This window comes from Vespa velutina, chromosome 11, assembly GCF_912470025.1.
Source record: "Vespa velutina chromosome 11, iVesVel2.1, whole genome shotgun sequence".
Taxonomy (NCBI): domain Eukaryota; kingdom Metazoa; phylum Arthropoda; class Insecta; order Hymenoptera; family Vespidae; genus Vespa; species Vespa velutina.
In genome coordinates, this window is record NC_062198.1 from 5,533,009 (window position 1) to 5,558,705 (window position 25,697).

A 25,697-nucleotide genomic window follows, 5' to 3' on the forward strand; every position below is an offset into this window, starting at 1 on the left:
CTCCACGATTTTTTGTTCATTCATTGTTTGACATCTTTTAACTGTTCACCGAAAGATTTGCTATTATGAAATTTTCTGACTAATGACATTCCCCTCAATAACACGAAATGCAGTTTAGATCATGTCGGGTATTCGATCGATCGATGATGAACGCTGTTACAGGTCTACCATTCTATCTTCAATCTTTCGATAAACGATAAACGAAGACAGTTACGCCTTTAAATCGATATATCGGTTTTAGATTCCTGTTATAGGTATCGTATTATCCTGAAGTTTCTTTTTTAAATCGACATTCTTTTCCTTAACCGACCAACCGTTAAATTCACTTTTAACCAACGAGCGAATCGCCCTGTACATATATGCATCGATGAACGTAGAACTAGAAGAAGGCCATTACGTGAGAGAATTTTCGGTGGTAGCGCGGCCATACCGCGGCGAAAGCTTACTCCCGTGCGCGGAATAATTTAAAAGCTCATTAGCTCTGCCATTTCTTAAGTTCGGGGGATAATGTTGGCCCGAGGGTCGTTAGAGCTAAGATCGCACTCCCTTTTCTTTTTTACCACCCCTCTCTTGCTCCTCCTCCATTTACTCTCTTCTTCTCTCTCTCTCTCTCTCTCTTTCTTTCTTTCCTTTCTACCTTCTTTCTTTCTTTCTTTCTTTCTCGTTTTCTCTTGGTCCATGAGATGGAAGGAAGGGGTTTCTTCCTTTAACGTTGGTGGTCGTGTCGGCGCTGATAGCAGTGGGAGTGGCTCCCACACATTGAAGCACCAACTCCTGCGCTTCATGGGACTCCGGTATATAGTCTTCCTAGCCTTCTACCACATTGGTTTGTCGAACCATTAATCGGAACAGCTTTATACCCGGAGATTTATATTGGATTAGCTTGCGGAACTGCCGATGGTATAGTTTGAAGGCTCTGACCCAACGGGTAACTACCCTGCATCCCTTCCACTTAATGAACGACGCCGATCGTAGAACGATGCTCAGCCGGTAAGATCTTTTCCTTTTGTCTCTTTTTCTTTTTTTTTCTTTTTTTTTTTTTCTTTATTTCTATCATAAAATATATGAGACATTTTCCCTTTCTCTCAATATTTTGCATTTATCCAAGAGAATAAAAATATTATTTGATATTCATGAAAACTTACTAAATTATTCAAGATAATAACGATTAAATAGATTTATTCTAATTCAATAGATCAATTTTGATTTCTACTTTTGTCAAATTTTTTACTTTACGATACTTATTATAAAACTGTTCTCAATAGTTCATATGATCTATAAAACGAGTTTTTTTTTTAATTATATAAATTATGTTTTTATCTCTTTATTATTTTCTTCGTATCTCGCCTTTATTATTTTACTTTATTATTTCGTTCATTTTAGTTTATTCGTTCTCTTACCGTAGATTTCGCGCGATTTACTTAAAGTGGGACGTACCGTGCAGCTGGTGCCTTCTATTGTTTCCTTGCGTCTTGTAGGATTGACTCCGTTCCAAGGACCAAGTAAGGAGTCTTTATCGATCCGAACGTCTATTTTTGAGCTTCCACATTATCTTCATTTGTAATCAAAGATCGCGTGCATTTACTTCGACCGAATCGTTTAATTGATCACTAATTATGATATTAAATTCACATCGAATCTCTGGTGCACTGTGCAAAATTCATTATTTACCATCAGTTTTTCCTTTGTTTATAAATTATACATAAAATGATTACTTAACGATTATCATTTATACAGAATACTCATATAATCTGTTAATATTTCATATTCTTTTTATATCATAATGTAATTTTTCTTTTTTCTTTCTTTTTTTTTCGTGTTTCTTTTTTTTTTTTTTAATCTTCCTACTTTAAGTTTTACGAGTTACACAGGTAATATTTTTCTTGCGTTAAAGATCGACTCTATTGTTAATATAATCGACAATATGAAGTATAATTAAAGATTCCGACTTTTCGAGATTTATATGACTTTATAAAAAATAGTGAAATCCAAATGGAAATATGTTATTTCGAAAATAATTCATTATTGAAATTATAGGAAGAATGAAATTCATTTTGTTGTAAATTAAAGCAATCCCACATATTAGTATTTTATGCATTATATTTTCAGTATCAATGACGTTGGGCAGTAAAATTCACTTGATATTATTTAACACTAATAATAATAATAATAATAATAATAATAATAATAATAATAATAATAATAATAATAAGCAGAGAGCTAAAAAAATATCCTTTTTCAATAAATTTATAAAAATCCATTGACCTAAAGTAAATATTATTTTAAATCATTTTTTACTAGAACTTGTTATAGTTGAAAACATTTTATGAAAACTCTTATGAGAGTTTGATCGAGATGTAACTTACGTGAACGTATCGAGTTGGTTCGTTAATAAGTACTGTCTACAGTGCTGTAGTAAAGTTCTATCTATTATGTAATAATCGCCTTTGAAAAGTTATCGAGGGTCCCTCGACACCAAAAGATAAGAAACGACCGTGCTTTCGCGTATGGAATATTAAGCTACGAGAGTGTAACGGACGTAACGTATTAACGTGTTTCGTCTTATATGTACATGTATAGTAATATATACTTAGATATATAAGTTCGATATTACACTTACCACTTATCGCATAGCCCCGATTCCTACTTTGAATAATGTTACGCGCTAGATACTCAGAATGCATATTCGACCAAGGTTAGAGATCTCATCTCGTCTTGAATTATGGAAGCAAGGGCACGTAGTAGCGTGCGACTTTACGACGGATTAATTAACCCTTAACCGACGATGAACGGTGCACTCCAATGGAAACGGCCTCTTTATTAAGATACACGAATTATTTAAAATATTCTCATCTTGTATATCATAGTTTAGATACATTCGAGAAACAATTAAGCGTGATACATATATATATATATATGTACGTGTAATTAATGTAAGTTATCTCAGGATTAATTAAATAAATCACTTTCATATTAAATATCGTTACGGTTAATAAAAATTACATGACGTTATTATGATCATTGTTGAATAACTATTGGCAGAAAAGTCGAAGGACGAATATTCTCTTGTCAAAGGGAATATATACATTGTTGGAAAACGTTAATGACGTTGACAACAACGAACGTAGGATGGTTTATTACGCCTCTGGTTCTCGAAGCACGAAACCAAGCTTAAAATTTTGTTGGCGGTAAGTACGTCGGCAATAGTGCACGTATTTCTTCACGCCTGACATGCCAGTCGGCGCTTTTCCCACTTTGCAAGCATTGCAAAACGAATGCGGCCATATATACAAGTAGGAAAGAGCAAGGGAGTACGAGAAAATACTCTGTACGCTGACGTTTTCGGACGATTCAGAGTTTCCCCCGTTGTCATAAATACTCTAATTTCTCTAGCGTTCTCTCTTTCTCTATCTCTCTCTCTCTTTCTCTTTCTCTCTATCTTCTACTCTTTGTATCCCTCCTTCCACTACCACCAGTTTCCCTCTTTTTCTCGAAAGAAGACCGATGTGCCGCTAGTTGACTACATAATTGGTTCCCTTTATGAAATGGCATACAATGAACTTTAACGAGCGAGAGTACCATTTTTCGAGATTCCCTCTCAAGCCCTGATATAAATTTTTTCCTTTCTTTCTTTTTTTCATTTCATCTCTTCCTCTCTTCTCGCTCTCTCTCTCTCTCTCTCTCTTTCTCTCTTACATACGACGATCTCATTTAAAATTGGACGAATGTATTGTATTTACATATTATTATGTTCAGGAATAGTAGCATATAATAGCATATCGTTTTGGAAAATTCAACAAAACTAATAAGCAAGTAAGCAAGCAACAATTTATAAATGTCATTTTACGTATTTATATTAACTACTATTAATTTAGAAATTCATATCAAGGTATAATAAAGTTTTTAATCAAGTACATTGCTATCGTTACAAATGTCCTGTATTTTCTTCCATCAATCTTATTAATATTATTTTCAAATCAAATCCTCCCACATGGCATTTTAATTCATTATAATTCGCGTCTCGTCTCATGGAATTTTCGTTGGAACAAAAGCTCGAGCCATCCAGCGCGTGCTAGGATCGTAAAACAACAATAAACGCAAATAATTGCATTCTCCGTTCGGTGAACGTGAGCGGACGGTAAAGTTTATCGAAAGAATGGTCGAGCCTGGTAAGGGAGTGGATATCAATGGGATGGGATAGAAAAGGAGAAGTGAGAGAGAGAGAGAGAGAGAGAGAGAGAGAGAGACAGAGAGAGACAGAAAGAAAGAGACAATGAGAGAGAGAGAGAGAGAGAGAGAGAGAGAGAAAGAGAAAGAAAGAGAGAGAGAAAGAAAAAGAGAGAAAAAGATGGAGGACCGCGTAGAACGCTTCGAACTATTCCGGCCATCGATCACTCGCCGTTCTTGGGACAGTCCATTGATTTCACGATGTTGATTATGCGGTGCCGGAGATGGCTTTAAATTTCACGCTTCGCTTGCCGAGACTCGTGGGTTCTGAGATAAGGTTACCCCGTGGTACATCGTAGAAAGGAAGGAAGGCACCTTAAGCTAGTATTGAGTACATGAGGTTTAGCGGTTTCCCCGTCACTCGACGAACAAGAAATTCCGCTTCCTCGCTCGCCCGTGAATATTAGCTTGGCCATTTTGTCGTTGGTGGAGCATTCACCAATGTTAATCGTTAAGCCAGTAACGGCATGGTATAACACCATCATGGCAATATCATCGCGGTCAGTGATCGCATCGCGTCGCTAAACGTTGACGTTGGCAAAACTTTCCTATATATATGTATATATATATATATATATATATATACATATACATATACATAAATGCACCAACATAGCTATCGTAACGTACTATTCCTCTCTCTCTCTCTCTCTCCCTCTCTCTTTCTCGTAGTGATAGTGTTGGTAGTAGTAGGTGATGGCTGGGAATTGGGGGTTGAGGGTTTGGAAGGAGGTATGGAAGGGATGCAGGAAAAATGAATAAAAGCAGACACGGGCCGGTGTTCCGGCGCTACTCGCGAGTTTATCCTCCACGATTCCCAGGAGTGACATTGCAATCGATACCTACGCCAGCCACCGTGGCTTTTTTAGTCCTCCTCATCCTCTTCTATCTCTCCCTCTCTCTCTCTCTCTCTCTCTCTCTCTCCTTTCTCATCCCCAGACTAACTCCGTATCATGAAGCTACCTCTGCCTCTGTTTTTACCATTTTCCCTTCTAGGTACCTGCCATTGTTGTCTCTCTTGGAACCTTCGGTATACGTTTCAATGCGAGAAAATCGCACAACGCGTATTACCGCTGATCGTAAAGGAACATTACTTTTTATTTTTCTCACATTGAAAGTCGTAACATTTTTTATAAGCATTGTAACGGTATATAAGATAATAAAAATATAACAAAGGAGATAATCTATATTAAACCAAACCGAAATACTAATCGGATCGAAATTACCTGTAACTTAGATTAACTGGTTTAACAAAACAAAGTTATTATCCAGATGCAATCTAAACAACTCATTCACAATATATTATATTACTCAACAGTCATTCTCAAATACAAAGGACATAAATACGAATACGGATAAATGCACGTATTTGCATAAGCGAACATCTAACATTCTATAAACGTCATTTTAACAATACACTACAGACAATACCTTTCATTGCTCTAAGTAGAGAACCCTAACGTCACAAGGAGAAACAGAGAAAGAAAGAGGGAGAGACAGAGAGAGAGAGAGAGAGAGAGAGAGAGAGATGCATAAAGTCCATCGTTTGTGAATTATTCCGACGTAGCGTAAGATTATAAGCTCCGCTCAGTCGTAGTAGAATGACGGTCTACGTAATATTCAAAGCTTTTGTCCGTGAGATTCATGATGGAAAGCAAAGCGAGAGAGAGAGAGAGAAAGAGAGAGAGAGAGAGAGAGAGAGAGAGAGAGAAAGAGAAAGAGAAAGGAATAAAGAGGAGCTATTTTGCATTATTATAATCAGTTATTTCACTATGATACTCAGAAGAAGAATTAGCTAGCGTACAGGGCAAACTGATGTTATGGTTAGTAACAAACTGACGAAAGTCTCTACGATTTGTGATCTTTTCCTTATTTCCTTTCTTTTTTGTTTCTTTGACCTTTCCATCATGTCTTGACGAGTAACTTAGATATTCTTATTCAACTGAAGAACTTGGTTAAGAAAGATCATAAAACATGAAAACAGTGGGAGGAAGAGAAAAAGAGAGAGAAAGAGAGAGAGAGAGAGAGAGAGAGAGAGAGAGAGAAGTAAGTGTGGCGTCTGAATTTCCGGTTTCACGGACATATCTCACGCAGAAAGTTTTGATTTAACAGGCAAGGTACTGTCTCTTCATTCTCCTTGACGAAATTCGAACAAAGTAACTAGATTTTCGAAATGGTTTTGTCCTAACAAGTAGGTACTGACAACGATCCATTGTTTCATGAGAGAAACAATGATCTCTTTCTCCTGCTTTCCATTTTGTAGTATGTCTTTATTCGTTTCTCTTTCACTCGCAAGCTCATGTACACTCTCTTTCTCTTGAAACTAGAGAGTACGTCGGTGTCTTGCTACGAAATCGACCGTCACCGTTTCTCTTCTCTAACGTGAAATGAACCTGTTACGTGAGACCACATTCGTAGCTATAGTATATACTATAGCTACGAATTCCCTTTATATACGTTATAGACGGATAAAGTTCGATGGTCTACCGATTATTGAACGAACTTTACTGATGACCCGAGATTTTATCGACGTAATCGTGATAACGATTCTCATTCGTTCAAAAATACGAAATTATTCAAGGGGATCGAGCTCGAAACGTTTAGGATATATATATATATATATATATATATATATATATTTTTTTTTTTAATTTAATATCTTTGGATTGACTGAGATTTGACTAATTATGAAGAATTTGGAGTTGACGTCTGTACGAAAAATAAAATATACATCCACAATATCTCTTAGACAGTTTAATTAAATCTTCGTCTCGTGTGCATGTCTTCGCTACGTCCAGAATTCACGAAAAACTAATTAGCGTCGCGAATCGGAATACCGTGAAAACGGATGTAGAAACGTTATACTCAGGTGCAACACAGCGTATTTGTCGATGTGCTAACTGGAAGGTCATTTCTATATAGTTCAGCTATAACTCGCGAGTAAAAGTTAAGGGTAAGCTAGAGAATAGTACGCGAAGAGAACGTGAATACAAAAGAGGGAGAGATGGAGAGAAAGAGAGAGAGAGAGAGAGAGAGAGAGAGAGAGAGAGAGAGAGAGAGAGAGAGAGAGAGAGAAAGTAGAGATGCTTCCTCTTCCCTTGTACTTTGGTTAGTTCGTATTATAAACTAGAAATTTAGCGCTACCTAGGGATCAACCATTCTCGAGAAACGGACCATTCCTAGTAACGGCCCTAATAACGGCATTAGATACATCGTAAGACTCTAATCTGACGGGGTACGGGGTTTTAGAAACTTGCATAATTCTCATCTGATGCCTTGGCTCCAGTATATCATTTTCAAACTCGAACAATGAGAAACAAAGCGGGGGGAGAGAGAGGGAAAGTGAGAGAGAGAGAGAGAGAGAGAGAGAGAGAGACAGCACGATTGTATTCAAGAATCACTATCATTCAAGCGTATAAACATTTATTTATTATTTAATTTAAATTTATTATACACTGTGAATATTTCTGCACGTTGATTAAGTCTTTTGGAAATTTTCATATATTCAGAAAAGATTTTTTTCTTTCATTACATATATATGTATATATATATATATATATATTTATATATATATAAATGTAATGAAAGAAATATTTGCTATCCACTTTCCATTCGAGGATTCTCAATTTTTATTGAGTAGTTACTTATCTCAAAAGGAGCTTTGACATCGATGTCGTTTGAAATCAAAGCTCGTTTAAAATAAGAAGACAACTTTGGCATCTTAAGCAATAATAAAAGTTTCAACTCGTAGTAATTACTTTATCGATGGATAAGATAGGATAGCTAGCGATTTATCTCAATTTCTTCGTTTATATCCCCGAGGTACGTCTCTTCTCTTCTTCTCTACTAGTTATTTCTTTCGAGCTGTCTTGGGAGTTTAACTATTTATAGAGATGTTATATACGAAGACATAAGTCCGATTCAGAGGGTCATGCAACGATAGTTACGGTCAGATGAAAAACTAATCATCTTGAAATTAATACCAAATCAAAATTGTTTAAAAAAAATTATTAATCTCAATTGATAACGATTATAATTTCATTGTATTACAAAGTATTTTTATATTGTTCAAAAAAATAATCTAAATGAGATGTGCGATCAACGAGTAAAATCTTGTTAATGAATTTTTACGAGCCAGTTCTGTCAATTTTATATAAGAATTATAACGATATTATAGCATAAAAGTCGATAGAGGAGTTTTATAAAGAGACACAAAGAGGCGTGAGCATGAAAATCCGTAGAAGAAAGTATCGGTTATTACCTCGGCTTGGTGGAGACTCCACTCGATGTCCTCCGTGTCTTGGTTGGACGGCGTAATAACTTATCAGATCAATTACAGTTATTACTTTATTCCGGCTCGACGCTTTGGAACTTTATACCGTGCTGACTGAGCTCGTTATTCTTGCAATTTTGCGGCACGAGCGAAAAGCGTCGGTGCGTAGAGCCGAGACTTGTTTTACCTGAGATTGGGAAAAAAATTCTAAGAGAAAATGAGTAAAAGAGAGGAGAAGGTAAATAGATAAATAGATAAATATTTATTTTGACATTTATATTGATAAAAATTGGCTTTAATACGTTCGATTAAAAAAAAAAAAAAAAAAAGAAAAAAAAATATAAGAATGCATGAAAATTATGAAAAATTTACGAATATGATTAAACGATAAAATAAAATTCACATTGATCTACGCTCTGAGTCAGCAGATAGTGTACTGTGTTTGAGGAAAAGCAAAAGGAAAAAAAAAGAAAAAAAAAAAAAAGAAAAAGAAAAAAGAATCTTCTAATAATTAAAACGTTATATAAGGGTGAACTAATAGGACAAACGACACTTGAATGAAACGACTATCCATGAAGGACACGATGAATCCTTTTATAACGTAATCGAAGATAAGTACTTGGCAAACGGTCCACTTCTTGATCCCTCTAGGATTATCCATGATGCTAGATCATAAGGATGCTATGATCCTAAAATCATAAGGATTTATATTTCATAGAATTAAATATGTTCGTACTATTTGATTTTTATTCGTATAGATATATCTACAGACATTGACGAATATAGTTCAGAAATGTAGGAAAAGCATTTTAGATCAACGTTTCCTATATTCGGAATGTTTTAAACTCATTTAAACTCGAAGCCAGCGTAGATCAACAGAGTCGGTATACACGTTAATTGCAAAGTTTCTAATTAGCTTTGAGCCGTCAAAATCCATGCGACCGTGTACTGAATTTCGAAGGCAATCTCTCGAAGAATGCAACAACGAATAGGTACACGTTTTGTTCGTGCGAACTCTGGCTCTACAAGACCTTCCTAAAGTCCAATTGATTTTACTTACTCTCCTTCTCTCTTCTCTCTTTCTCTCTCTTTCTCTCTCTCTCTCTCTCTTTCTCTCTTTCTCTTTCTCTCTCTTCTAATTAATCAGTCTGATAATTAGTGCTTGAAAATTATATTAACGTCGACAGGCGATTTTGATTGCAAGCAAAATACTACAACACCTTTTTAAGAATCTGATGTTGAAAAAGAAAAGGAAAAGAAAAAAAAGGAAATTCGCACACATTTATTTCTGTTTATCATTTAATTTATTAATTTAATTTCACTCTCTGACATATAAATGACAGTCAGGAAATTCTTTCTATCGTTAAAATACATATATATACATATATATATATATATATATATATATATATATATATATAATAATTTATTAATATCCGTGCAGAAGTGAGCAAGTGAAAATACATTCGTTTGTCACGAAGGACATGATATGGTTTACGTAGCATGGCTCCCGTGGCTAAGATCGTTTAATTTGCCAGCTAAACCATTTAATTCGACGCTAAGCTGTGGTTAAACGTGACTCAAGCAAGGAGATATCCTCTCGTAATCGGAGTCAAATCCATGGACGGTAGATTGTTATTCGGTCGAAAAAGGTGTTGAAGTAATGTTACATGAAAGGATAGCGTAAAAAGTGAAGGAGCCAAAATGCTTTTGGGTTTGTCGAGATGAGCTTAATCTCAAAGATGTCTGGCACGATTCCTGGAATAGAAGTTTATTACGTCATAAGATAGTGATACGGTTTGCGTGACTAGAAGCTAAGGATATCGTTATCCTCCTCCACGGAATGAGTTTTCGGAGGATCGCCATTCAAAAATTTTAGAAGGTTGATAGTTGATACTAAATTAGCATGTCATCATATTTTCAAAATGATGATAACGATGATGATGACGATGATACGAGGTTAAAATATTTTTCGATCGATATTCTTCGTTATGTATTCTTTACCTTTTCTTAGTAGATATATAAGATTTAATGCGTCAGACGTTTTCTTGATTATTTTTTTTCTTTTTTTTTTTTTTCTTTTCTTTTCTTTTGTATTGTATTAAATAAAGAGGATCATCACGTCTGACTCGTTCGTTCTCCTCTTGCAGATTTGCGGATGTTGCAATTACGTCTTAATACAATAATGGCTTTTTAAGAGGCCACAATACGTGTGGCTCCTTAATCTATATAGTCTTCATAATATTTCTCGGTCAATTTCAGTACACTTGTTATGAAGAAATGTTTCTTCGTAGTTCAACGCTCTCTAAAACTTTCAACTTCTTTGTCTTTGTTAAGGATTTCAAGCATTTCCTTCGTTAATTTATTACCCATGGTAAAACTTACTCAAAGCGTTTAGTATACCCAGCGGAGAGAGTTGTTTAAGTGAATAGTTCCAGATCACGCTCGATCGATCCTATCCAGAAGCCCCTTGAGAATAGTTTAGAGAATGGACCATATGGTACTTGAAAATCAACGCGAAAAGAAGTGATCCACGAGCTATGTAATTCTTTTGAAGATAAATCTTTAAGAACGAAATCTCTCGCACGATCCTCAAAAAAAAAAAAAAAAAAAAACAAGAAAAAAAGAAGAAGAAACGTTTTCATTTCATACATACATACGTTTATACGTATTAAATATCTTTGCTCGTTGCTCATTGATCTATAAACATTCTTTTCGTGTTATTTTCTTTTCTTTATTAAAATAACGAAAATGAATTATCATTAAGTAAAACATTTACGTATTTCGTTTGTACGCTTTGGTTTCGAAACTATTTGGATCATATATCTCTCTATCGGTCGAAGCTATGTCGCTTTACAGATCCGGATGATGCCGAGAACGAGGGTGCTACTATGGATTACGGCTAACCAGGAAGGATAGGAGGGGATAGAGAGAAAGGGTGGCTCGAGGGTAGGAGAACGAACATTCTGCTGGTGCACGGTGTCAGATTTAGCATACAATCCGGCATTATCGGGCATGGTCAGGCAGTAATTAATGATTGTTCGTGGCCGAGCGGTAATCGGTCATCGATGGTCGCTCATAATCAGGTTGCTAGCCGTGTGATGTTACACAGCATCTTCGTCATTTAAGATTTATGAAATTTTTCACGTATATCATTCATTTCAATTTTGAAATTTTATATCTCACCTGCGACGAGTTCTATTCAATTAATTTTAATGATTAATATAATTTAATGAACAAGGGAAAAGAAACGAACGAACACAAAAATAAAGAGAAAGAAAAAACGACGAAACGTTTCAACGTGGACCGATAATCTTTTTCTTTCTTTCTTTTTTTTTCTTCTTTTTGTCTTTTTTTTTCCCCTCCTTTCTCTTCAAAGTGTCCCAAAGTTTGTAAATGTTTTAACAAATATTTGCAATGCTGTTAGTTCTTTTCCGTACATTAACGATAAAGAAAGACAATAAAGAATAGAAGCGTCGAAGAAGAAAGTCATCTCAATTTAAACGTTCAAAGGTAAAATCCGTATTCGCGTTTTAGTTGGGATTCAAAGCTTCTCCCTCTCTCTCTCCCTCTCTCTATCTATCTATCTATCTATCTATCTATCTATCTATCTCTCTTTCTCAGCAAATGTTTTACTCCTATTGCCTCGAGATGCAAGACAGAAAGTGGAGACACGGCAGTAGTAGTATAGTAGCATCGGCAACATCGGCAAGGGCGCGTAGAAGCTATTACCCCCGGTGAAAACTTACTTTTCTCGGGGAAATTACTTTCACGAAGTAGGTATCTTATTTCGAGGGAAGCGCGAAAGGATCCGAGGAAGGCCGCAGTTTTCGTATGAACAACGGTTGTTCTCGTCAAAAAGCTGACACCTCATTTCATATAGGAGATAAAAATTTTCTAAAATTTCTACCATCGCCCTTATCAAATTTATCCTAAACTACGACAAATTCTTTTATATTTACAATATCAATTGAACGTATTAAATGAAAATGAAATCGTATATTTATGAAGTCTATTAAGTGTCGATAAAATAAATTTCATGAATATCATCAATATCGATGTACTGAATGAGCTTTTCATTTGTTAAATTAATCCATTCGAAGAGATTGAAATTGCTTCGATGACGAAAAGAAGAATAGAAAGAAAGAAAGAATGAGGAAGAAGAAGAAAAGAAAAAGAAAGAAAGAAAGAAAGAAAAAAAAAGAAAAGGAAAAAGAAAAAATTAGATTTATACAAGTGCGATCCGTTGATTTTCTTCTGGATATTCTTTAAAAGCTTATCAAGTAATCGCACTGGAAACAAGTTTTCAACTTACACCGACAGCTAGAAAGTTCTTGTCGAACAAGTTGGCCAAACCAAGTCGTGTCTACGTTCGTACCGAATATCGACCGAACGACGGGCCAAGTTGGTGAGAAGCTAAGACGTTGAGGACGGCAACAGAAAAGGCAAGAGTAAGCGAAAGGAAAGAAAGAGTCACTTAGCAAGAGGGCAAGGGAGGGCCGCGTGTCTCGAGATCTCAAAGAGACAAGAACAGGGGCACTTCCGCGAAGTCGTGCCACGCGACGTTCTATCTCTTTTTCTTTCTTCTCTTTCTCTCTCTCTCTCTCTCTCTCTCTCTCTCTACCTTTCTACCTCTCTTTCTCTTTCTCTTTCTCTTCCTCCTAAAGTTAGAGTTCCTTTTTCGGTTCGCTTTGGCTCGTGTTAATTCGTTCTTCTCGTTCTTCACACGCGAACTATTTCTCTTTTCTTTATTTTCCTTTTTTCTTTTTTTATCTTTTCTCTTAACTTTAAGACGGTGTACGAACTTTGACGCACGCACGCACGCACGCACGCACGCACACACGCACACATACATACACACACACACATAGAGACACATACACATACACACAAAGTTTTTCCATTTTTATATCAAACTTTTATTTGTCCTGGTTAGATGAAAGTAAATGTTGCTTTTCCCCTTTGAAACAATTCACATTTGATGCAATGCGGACTAATCCAATACCTTTGTCAGATAATTCAGGCCGTCTGTCTGATATTCTTTTTGTTTTTAAATCCTACCTCTTCCCTTTTTCATGTAATTTAATCATGTAATATACGTATGTATCGTATATATCGTGTAATATTAAATATATCGTAAGTACGTTCCAAGAGATCATTACAATATCTATCATTATTAAATTGATTCAAGGATATATCAAAAGAAATTTCTATTACATTAATGCAATACTATATCACTACTTTTCTTTCATACTTTTGTTCTCGAATTTCCTTTGTGTCGCCTTATACCCTGTCGCGTGACACGAAACTCGAGAAAGCGATCTATCCAGCCAAGTCTCATCCCTCTTGTTTCTCTCTTGTCTTCCACCACGTTTCCACCCTTTCAACTCTCTACGACTGCGTCGTTTTTCTCAAGCATCTCGTGCGGTCGCACCTCGGACTCGACGTTAAATCACTGGGCTGGTAATCTTTATAGCTCGACGTGTAAGAGGGCAAATGACCTCGTCGTCGCTATTCCAACACACTTCCTCTCTCTTTTTCTCTTTCCCTTTCTCTCTCTATCTCTCTCTCTCTCTCTCTCTCTCTCTCTCTTTCTTTCTCCCTTGGATGAAATAAACAGGAAAGCGAGAGACGTTGAAAAGATGGGATGGAAGGTGCGCGCGAATGCGATGGCGCAGCCAGCCAAGGGAAACGTCAGCCAACGCTGGGAATAAAGCATTTCTGTGGGTAAGGGGACGATGAGGAAGGGTAGACGGGGGAGGTGGGTATAATTTTCGCTCCTTCTGCACTCGTATTTCGCAGAAACAATGCACCCTGGGAACCGCAATCCTGGGTGCAACCGACCCAGAAAACACGACTGGGATTGTTGTACTACGATAGCTTGGTGTCCCCTACCTCAACAATCCTCTTTCTCTACCATTCGTCCATTCGAACGACCAACCGACCAACCGTCTCTATGTCTTTCTATCTGTCTGTCTGTCTGTCTGTCTGTCTGTCTGTCTGTCTGTCTATAGTCTGACTGTCTGTTTAGATATCTTCTGTCCCTTTCTCTATAGTACCAAGCACTATCTGTCTTTTCTATGTGTCTGTCTATGATTACGTAGAAATCCCCTCAGGGTATAAAAGAAGAACGTCTAAAGGCATGGGATAATAATGGCTCGAGGAATTTTGGAAAGTTATTCATATGGCTTTCTCTACTGATTTTCTAGCGTCCTTTCATGGGTGGAATCTGTTGCGGTCAGTTATGGTATTTCTAATAAACGTGCATATCATATACGAACGAGAAAGTTATCGATCTACGTGTGTATTACTGTAGAGAGAAATAGTCAGTTATTACACCTTACTCGAATTCATTTTAAATTTCATTTTGCAGAATTATAATTAACTTTCGATTTCCTCCGCCTCCCCTACTCTTTACAATGCAATATATATATATATATATATATATATATATATATATATATATGTATTTTTGGAAATGATAATAACAACAAAAGAATCGATTCGCTCTTCGTTTTGGCTTTGTATAATCTGATAGAAAAGAAATGGATAACAGAGAAAGATAGCGCAAACGGAAAACGAAACGCATTTCCGCGTTTTCTTTCGCGACGAGTATGTGCTTTCGACGCTTTCGTTCAAAGGGTCGACATTTATTGCTTCCGCCTTACGTTTCTACATTGCCTTTAAGTAAATTGACAAGCCTGTCTAGCTTTGGAAATGCGTACACCTACACGCGCATGCGCACTCACGATATTCTTTAGTAATGTCTCTCTCAACCTCCCTCTTCCCATCACCCTTTTTCCCCCGGCCCGCTCCATTTTCTCTACCATCGACTCACCGCCCCCTTGGTTGATTTTTTCTTCTTTTTTTTTTCTCCTCCTTTTTTTTTTTATACCTTGCGTATCGACGATCCGACGGGCTTTGTCGAACGTGAAACTCATTCTCGATGCGTAACGGCTTAAATAAATAACGAAGTCTGGCTAACGGAGAGTAGCAAATTCAGTGGGACGTCTTGTTGATTGTTACGTCGTTTGCCATGTCGGATGAAACGTTACGGAATTGAGGAAAATTTCATTGGTACACTTCAGACTAGGAAAATCAATATTTATCAGTTTATTGTTAGCATGAATATTTATATATATATATATATATATATATATATATATATATATATAATGGAAAATCCCATGAACAGAAATACATTTTCCTTTGAAGATTCCTTTAAATTATTAATTCGTGATTTAAAACTACGATGAAAATGTTTACTTATAAACAATAATAAGCTTTATGTAAAATAATATTTTAAGTTGATTATTTATAGAATAAGAGTTTTAACGTTTGCGTTTGTTTCCATAGATCCTAATTATTACGTTCATATTGCTATCTTCCTCAGAGACTCATACATTTATTAAATCTTTTTACCTTTTTCTTTTGTTGTTTATATTTTTATCTATTTATTTATTTATTTATTTATTTATTTATTTATTTATTTTTCACTTTTCTTTTATAAAACAGAATGAACTAGTTCCCTTCCGTGTTACTCTACGTGGCCGTACTAAATCAATAAGTTTTTTATCAATACCTTTTGCTCTTATTTTCTTTTATATACGTTCGCAATCCGATTGTCCTCTTCCTTATCCCGACCATTTTTCATACCCTCCGGCTGATTTCAATACATTCACTCTTTCTTTTTATCTCTCTCTCTCTCTCTCTCTCTCTCTCTCTCTCTTTTCATTCTCTTTTCACGTCGGTTAAGTTCCTTATAAAAATAGCCAAACAGAGAACAGAGAAACGCTTTTCACATTTCCAGTAGTTCGAGACTTTAAGACGAAAAGACGGTTATGACAAACAGCCAGCTAATTTTCTAAAGACGAAACGAAAGCAAAAGGTACGAGAAACGATGAATGCAGCAACCATCGCAGTTGTTAGAAGCCGCTTTTTCGGTATGTTAATGTCATAGTGTGGGTTGTTGGTGACGATGGTTGAGGGGGTAGAACGGGAATCGAGCGAAGATAGGACGGGGAAACCGAGGGGCATCGAATTTGCAACAAAAGGCAATTTCCACGGACTTCCAACAGCTTTTGTCTTTCGCTCGGATAGATATGCCTTTATGCTGAGGCGTATATACATCTTTCTCTTTCTTTATCCTTCCCCCCTGCCACCCCAATTGCCAAAGTTCCAGTTCCCAGGCTCAGCCCCGAATTCCCCATCCTTTTCCTCCTACCTGTACTACCACTTTCTATTCTTGTTTTCTCACTGAGAGACGCAGACAAATTTCCAAGCTGGGTATATAACCGCGGAAAAAGCGTAGACTTACGTATACAAAAAGGAACTAGAGTAAGGAGAGAAAGAGAAAGAGAAAGAGAAATAGAAAGAGAGAGAGAGAGAGAGAGAGAAAAGACTATGGCAGATAGACGAGCTTGGGTTGTATTTTATTGCCGCTTCCATAAGATAAATATATGCCCAAGTCTTTATCCGAAGTTATCTGCTTAACCAGAAAAACGATAAATAAGTTCTATTGGCTGATCGATCGTTGTCAAAATGTAAATATGGAAATGCAATGGTAACGCAAATGTGACAAATCGTTTCTCTAAGAGTCAATCAAAGCGTAAATCTATATTTCTCATCAGTATTTTCCCATCTCTCCTGTATTTTTTTTTTCTTTTGTTTTTTCTTCATCTTTTCTTTTTCTCCATTTTATTTCCATCTTTCGTTTAATTAGAGAAAATGTTAATAAATTCTTTCAACTAATTGGAAAGCCATAACAGTTACCATAGAATTCCACATTAAAACCTTTATGACTGTTAAATCTACAAATCTAATTAAATGATCGTATGCTTTCAGGGCAAGCCCTTCGTCAAGGATAATGTCGCAATAAAACTGAATAGGTTGAAACGCGTTAGCTGTTAGCTGTAAGTAAGATATATTTTCAGCAGTTTATCTCTTAGCTTTTTATCTTCCTTGTCTTTTTCTTTTGTTTTTTTATTATTATTATTATTATTATTATTATTATTATTATTATTATTATTATTATCATTTGGACTCGATGAATTTATAAGATTATTCTTTCTTTTTTTCTTCTCCTTTTCTTTTCTTAGAAAATTTGTCCCTTATTTTTTTTTGTTTTCACATACAAATTTTTCGATTATTCTTCAACTTTCCCATATGTCTCGTTGAATTCGTTGTTTGCTTTAGACATCTTTATTATGGTCCTCGTAACTCTCTCTCCCTCTCTTTCTTTCTCTATATCTATACATATATATTTTTCTTGCGTACCAATTCACTGTTCCCTTTTCTACGCATCACTTTCTCACCATCCTTTCACCTTGCTTCGTATTCTATGAGAAAGTTCTTTTTTTATCTCTATCTCTCTTGAGTTTGAAAAACCTACCACCCTCGTCACTCTCGACGCTTCGATATGGTAGATCCGTTGGTCGGTGGATGGACGGCCGAATAGAGGCGATAGAATAGCTTAGCATAAAAATCTATAAATGGCGAGGCGAAAGGGTCCGTCCGTCGTTTATAGAAAAATCCGTGGAAAACTTTCCGGTGTCGCGTCGCGCGCCCATTTTCCCGTGAAAATATACACGTCCGTTCGGCCACTCTTCGGACGTTGAACGAGAGAGTGAACGCGGGCGCGCGCGCGCGCGCGCACACACACTAGCCCTAGCACCAGCACAAGCACAAGTAACGTCCTCTCATGAATTTCATAAAGTTTCATCCATCCTGTACATTGGAAGTTTCATGAGAGGCACGCTAAAATTGGTGCCATTCGTCGTTCACATAAGCTCGTCTCGAAACGAAATCTAAGCCATCATATATATACATATATATATTCCTCTCTGTGTGTATTTATATATAATATATATGTAGATATAATATACATATATGATAGCGTATATACTTATATGCTGTTTCGATCATATCTATAAATCTTGCTAGGCATTCACCTTCTTTCACAATTGACCCTCTTATATCCGGTCCACCTTTTGAAAAAAGGGGGTTGTACTCGAATGATCGATCCAATCAACTCACCTGAGAGACTTATAATAGAAATTTCCTGGAACGAGAATGGAGAAGGCCTTTCCTCCCCCGATCCCTTTTTCTTTAGATAGGAATAACATCCTGTAAAAATTCCCTGTGGAATAAAAGTAAAACTCCGTTCATCCAAAAACGATCGAAATACGGCATCTCTTTCCTCTCTCTCTCTCTCCCTCTCTTTTTCTTGCTTCCTCTTTCTATTCCTTGAATCATAACGATAACGTGACCTAAAGTAACCCCCTTAACGTTCTTTCTTTCTTTCCAAAGATATAGAAAGCATCGATGGAAGATCTCAATAAAATCAAATGAAGCTGAAACATCGTTGCTTAGCACGATACCTCGTGATTCACAGTAACGAGTTCGGTAAAATTGAACGAGAGATTTAAAGATCGTTTACGATCATTTTTATCGATAGGTACAAGATTAGATACTTATTTTGGTTTAGCAGTTTATTTAAGAACTCTTAAAGGAATATACCTACATTTTCTTTAATAGTTCATCTGAGAATATATAAACATGTTAGTCCGTTTTAAAAGTTTCATGATTTCTCTTTCATTTTTTGACATATTTATATATATATACATATATATATATATATATATATATATATATATACATATATATATATATATATATATATATATATAACTAGCCAGAAGCTAACCTAGAGGGGGCATGACTAACTACCCTAGGGGCGTGGCTAACGCAAAGGGGGGCGTGGCCCACTGCATAGGGGGCGGGACTAACTTCCCTATAGGGCGTGGCCAACTTCCTAGGGGGCGTGGCCGACTGTTCTAGAGGGCGTGGTCAATTATATAGGGGCGTGGCAATCCTAAACGGGGGCGTGGCCAACTGCCCAGGGGCGTGGCCAACTGCTTAAGGGCGGACATAACTACCTAGGGGCGTATCCAACTACCTGAGGGGCGTGGCCAACTACCTAGGAGGCGTGGCTTAATAACCATGGGGCGTGGCTACTTAGAGGGGGTGGGCCTATATACCCAAGGGGTCCGGGGTTTCTGCATAGTTGGTAGCTGTGCCGAGGTATGGGCTACCTGCGCAGCAGCTAACTGTGCCGGTGGGATATATATATATATATATATATATGGAGAGAGAGAGAGAGGGAGAGGGAGAGGGAATATTATAGGTATGCTTCGGCATATTTGAAAAGCAAATTAAAAGACAAAAGAATTATGAAATTCAAAGAAATTATTTGAACAGAACTTTGTGATATGATTATTTCGAGAGTTGAATGGAATAACGAAATACCAAATTCGACGTTAGCTATATAACACTGTAGCCTCATAGAAAATTCATACCTTCCCGTTACAACAATAATGACCCGTCAGCCAAAGTCGGCTCACTGAATCATTCATGATGCTGACAGGGGTCAAGTCCGGCGAGTATTCATCAGCTTTAATACGATTATAGTATATTAGCCCTTTCTTCGTCTTCCATTACATTCTGGATTGTGATCTTTGTGATCTTCGAATAATGTCCCTCTCAGATAAGAAGTCTAAAACAATTAAAAATTATATTGATGAGCCAATACCAATTACGAGCGTGTGAGATTGATACTTGAATGAATCGTAAAATTTTATTATCTTCTCTTGAAAATACGGATCAATTAAAATAATTCGATGGGAGGATTTTATTGTTAAATCTCAAATCCCTTTATCCACACAGGTTATTTCATCGATTTCGGAAAATTTTAATTGATTCTACATACGAAGGATTGTGTCCCGTAATAATTCGTCGTGTTCTGATATTCGTGTATCCGACGACGAAATTCTATTGAAAAGGTTATTGTCGTAAAATAATAAGTCGAAATTGGTCCAGAAATTTTAATAGGATTCCCGTTTGGTTATTAGCTTTGATGATGACGATTTTCTGTGGTGATCACAAATATAGATATCGTAGAAATACTTGACCGACTTTCCTGATCGGCCCTGTTAAACTTATCCGATCTGACGGATGAATGGATGATTTCTCTTCGACTTGATGTGGTCCGGTCAGCCAATAATATCTTGCGAACCCTCTCGGACATGAGGAATCACCCTGAGGGAATCTTTGGAGATAACCAATGAAGTGGAAACGATGAGAGAGATCAATCGAGGGATGAATATAATGAGTGAAAATGTACATACAGCAAAAAAAAAAAAAAAGAAGAAAAATATAATATTTCAATTGTTCGATCTTTCATATTAACAAAATTGATTTATTTATATATAATTTTATTATTATTATAAACAGAATTATGAATATAGTCGATCGCAATAAGTTTTAACGGGATCTACATTTTTTTTTTCTTTTTTTCTACTTTAGAATCAATATTAATTTTTCCACGAAACTAAGGGCAGATCATTAAGTATGCCATATTTAATTTTACCTTAAATAATGTACATTTTATTTTCCTTTTCCATTTGAAACAAAATTCTTTTCTTTGTAAACAACTTGTTCGACAGACTGTTAAGAAAAATAATTACAAAAAGAACTAAAATGAGGATTTTAAATTATCTATAAATTTCTCGCTTACGTTCAGTCTCATTAACGTTATTCTCTTCGTTTTCGTATGCTCAGCTGATTACGTCTTCGGATTATACGTACATATTTTATCTAGATCATAAATGATTGATGCATCTACAGACTCGAGATTTCCTGGCATGGTATCGTTGTAAAGTTTGACGGGTTAAGAAAGGATATAGGAGAAGCAAAGATGGAAGTATCGTACCGTAAGGATTTAAGCGTTGAAGGTGCTAAGCTAAGTCGTAATCGTCTTATTCCCTGTTAAATCTCTTTCTCTCTCGCGCACCTTTTCACCATCTTGAAGAAAGAGAGGAAAACATTTAACAGAATAACGAAAATACCGACATGAGAATATGAGACAAGGACTATTGTTTCAAGCTTAAGTTTTGGTTTCATGATTATGAGTTTGTCGCTTAAGCGGCTTAAAATTCGTGCATTAAGGAATAAGTCATATTGGCTTTTTCAAGGTGAACACATCGTCAAACGCAACGATCAATTTTTTAACGTCGTTGGAAAGTTCTATTTTACTTTATGCGATACCAACGCGTTGTTAAGAAAAGAAATGGAAAAAGAAAAAAAAAAAAATAATTACGAACGATCGCATTTTATCAGGCTATAGGTTCAAATATTAAATTGTCCCGATTAAAATTAGATCGTTTCATCGTCAAAGTTTTATTTGAAATTGGTAATCCGATTGAACTTGTTAAGGTTCAATTTGAATAGAGAATTTTAGTACGTGTTTCATTCCGATGTGTCACGATGGTTTATTGACTAACGGAGAATCGTGATCTAATCGTGTGAAAACCTTACCATTCGTTGATGATTACGAATTCAGAGCACGATTTGAAACCACAGCCCATCGAGAAATACACACATTCAGGACGAAGAAGTCAAGGAGGATTTTGAAATCGCCGATGGCAGGATTAACTTTCGACATAATACAGAATTGCAATGCGGCTTTACACTATGATAACATGATGTTTGCTTAAGCCTACTATAAAAGATAATTTATCGTGATCCTTTCAGAGGAATATTCGCTTCAGGGCGAAAATTCTGACCTCGTCGAGTGATATCGTAATTAATCTCGAAGGATAGTCGAGTAATAATCATGAGATCTTTTACAAAAATTCTTTTATTTTATTTTTATTATTTCTTTTTTTTTTGCCGTATTACAAATATTACAATTATATTTAATATACATATTTCAATTGCGACATTTTTATATTCAATATATTATATAGATATCAATAAGATAATAATTGAAGTTTCCATTTAATATCCTGTTTATTACAAATACGTTGTATCCGAAATGTTAGTCTTAATCGCTTGGATAAGCGATCAATTTTGGTTGAACGCTGATTCAAATCCCTTCTGTATTGGGTATGGTTGAATTAAGCATGCCTTCCACCACCTGCTGATCGTCACTTGGCACTTACCCATACAAGATAGAATTGTTATCATTTAAAGCGAAACGTATTTTCCTCCGATTCTGTCATAAAATGGGAACAAACTAATCGATATATCGACGAGAATGTCTCGTTTCGTTATAGGTCGGAAGAATATATAGAAGGGAGGAAAAAGATGAAATCCCTCTGAAAAAAAAAAAAAAGAACAAAAACGAACAAACGAAAAAAAGGACCATAAAAAACGAAGGAAAAAAAAAAAACGAAAAGCAACAACCTGGAATAAAAACGATGGAGAGTCATAAGCCGTTTCGATTACAATTCGCCCAGTCGGTCGCTTTTTGGAGATCCGTTAAAGCCTTAAATCCACAAAATATGCCGCGCGATAGCTACAAACGAGGGAGTCTCGTTAATAGCGTCGGTCAAAGATTACACAGGGATGCTTTTGGCAACATGAGCTTTCGCCACGAAACAATCACCCTCTCGGATAGGTTAGCCCAGATTCTCTTGCAGGAAGCCACTATCTCACCGAGGCCGGTACTGCCTCGTTGTGGTGAGATAAATTTTACAAATCGCCCGCGGCACGTTGTTATAACGTGGCGCATTTTGCCACGTTATATAGATCCATGCATCGTCTATGAAGCGATCGTACGTAGCGTGCTTGCTTGGTACAACTAGTATATGCCTCTGCTTCTCTCTCTCTCTCTCTCTCTCTCTCTCTCTTTCTCTTTCTCTATTTCTCTCTCTCTCTCTCTCTCTCTCTCTCTCTCTCCCTCTCTCGTTCTCCCTTTTAGACATATTCTCAAAGTTGTTGATCTTGAATATGTAGTAAATTTAAAGCTATCAACCACGTGAATCCTTCATAACTCTAGTTAGCATACGACTTCCGATTTGACAACCACCTAATGAACTTGCGAGTATTATTTTGACTTTTCTAATCAATTATTCATTATCTGAATTATATGATCGTACATTAAAATTTTAATTGAATTTTCTTCTCCGACGGGATTATATATTGTCTTTGATTGTCAATTGTACGTTTCAAAATGTTGATATTTGGATTACGCATATTATTTTTTTGTGATTAAAAAAAAAAAAAAAGAATAAAAAAAATAGGAAGAAAGAAAAGAGAGAAAAAAAAGGAAGAAAATAGAAAAAAGAAATCTAATGTTGAAATAATATCAGCATTCAAGACACCACGATTAATACGACAGACAGGTTACCGAATCATCAGACAAGATTCGCTCAGGGCTGGAGGCTTGTTAGTCTAATTACTTGTAAGTGGAGTTGCGGCCCGGTAACGAAGCAGCCGGCTGCTCCAAAACTTCTCACCGAGTAAACACCAAGCCGTCCGCAACTCTATTCGCAACTTTTCTTTTTTCCTACTCTTTTGCCTTACGATCTTCTTCGTAGGACCAGCAATGTACTCCTAACCCCTAAGCTCAGAATAAGCTCGACTCGTCTTCTTTGCTTGATAAGTTTTCATAAAGAGCTATTTTCTTTTTTTTTTTTTATCTTCTCTTTTCTTTTTTTTCTTTTTCTTTTTCTTTTTCTTCTTCTTTTTTTTTTCATTGCAACTACAAGACTGAATGAATATCCTTATACAGTCTTGACTAAATTCTACCCTGGTTCTTCGTAACGTTTCAAAAGAGGACCAACTTCTATCTCAACTTCTTTCTCCTTTTCCTTCTTTTTTTTTTTTTTTTCTTTTCTATTTTTCTTTTTCATTTCTTTCCTTCATACTCTCAGTTTAATTAATTCCGAATATTCCATTTGTGTTTCATTCCTCGGTATTAAAATTGTGTCAACAATATTGCATTAATAAACTCGAGGAAAAATTTTCAAAAGAAAAGAAACATTTTGTTATAACTTCTTCGAGAATATAAGTCTCCGTTAAGTATTATAAATGAAATAGAATATGAAGTGACGGATGGAGAAAGATTATATAAATACACTCTAATGTTTTTCGCAGTCAGTATAATAGCTACATAACGCTTCCAGAGAGCTTCATTTTGTCTCCTCATCTCTCTCTCTCTCTCTCTCTCTCTCTCTCTTTCTCTTTCTCTTTTCCTTTCGCTCTTTTAGGTTTACCAAGCTACATCGTATCTTGTATAAAAATCACCGAAGCGTGCTCGTTTGGCTGTCTCCGTACAGTGGGACGTTAAGAAGAATGATGCTCGTCGTTACCGCAACTCGTAACGCGATTACGTTGGATGCGAGAGAGCGTACGTATACTACTGGTGCATTCCTTACGTTATTTGCTTCTAGCGAATCCACGCGAATAGACCGCCCCGCTTTCCTCCGTCATGAAAGAATTACCACTGGCGTTATGTCTCGCTTTTACTGTCGCAGTGAATTCTTTCCGAGCGTAAACAACTTCCTGTGAATTAACGAAGAAGACTTTCTCTCTCTCTCTCTCTCTCTCTCTCTCTCTACCGCAGCGATGACATTCAAAGTTCTATAAGATATATTTATTACTGAATGAACATTCGTTTCGATATATCATTCGATCAGAATTTCTCAGTTCGTTAAATAAACTTGATAAAAATAATAAAATTTGTATGTCGTTCCTTCTGATTTCACGAAACTATAGTAATTTGGCTATATAATTCAGTAAGGGGAAAAGATAAATCATTAAAGAGAAAAGAAGAAAAAAAAAAAAAGAAAAGGAAAAAATGTTATTTTAACTTCTTACTTACTTAATTTTAATTCAACAATCCTTGGGAAAGTTTGAAAAGGAAATCAATTTGTAAAAAAGTAATCTTAACAATGATTCTTCGTCATGAACAAGAAAGATTGGTTGTGTTTAATATAACCGACTATCGTAGATCATTCTGAGAAACAATTTTTCAAACGTCTACGAAAAAGTTAGCGAGTTTGAAAGGCACCGCCTATCTTGAAGGGTCGCCACAACGATACCTTGCAATTATCCTTATGATTATGGTCAACGTTGGCAAGCAAAACCCTCCTCTTTGTACTACCACCCGTTGAATAAGCTCGTGTTCTCTTGGGTCGAACGATCGGCAAGATTTCAAGCATTTCCCAACAACATTCAACCGTTTCGCGGTTGGTTGTAAGAGGTGTAAAGCTTAGTATCGATAGAATAGTCCTGTTACAAGCTTATCTCACTTCTGGTAAACTTTTTTAACATCTTTTAACGGCAAAACTAATTATGAGAGTAAGTGCACGTGCTTAACTTTCCTTTGGATTAGCGTGACGGTGTGTTCCGT

The 25,697-nt window shown here is 36.1% G+C and overlaps 1 protein-coding gene across 6 annotated transcripts in view; it reads left to right on the forward strand.

Moving 5' to 3' along the window:
• Nucleotides 1-25,697, forward strand: part of LOC124952949 (discoidin domain-containing receptor 2) — a 138,697-nt gene that overhangs the window by 19,286 nt on the left and 93,714 nt on the right. The window contains exons 2-4 of one of the 6 annotated variants that reach the window (XM_047503621.1): nt 684-794; nt 883-990; nt 17,345-17,412. The exons of 1 other annotated variant lie outside the window; for it this stretch is intronic. The gene's annotated coding sequence lies outside the window, so the exon portion shown is untranslated. Of the gene's footprint in view, nt 1-683; nt 991-17,344; nt 17,417-25,697 lie in introns of all 6 variants that reach the window. 4 more of the 6 variants (XM_047503619.1, XM_047503623.1, XM_047503618.1 and 1 more) reach the window with 4 other exon arrangements.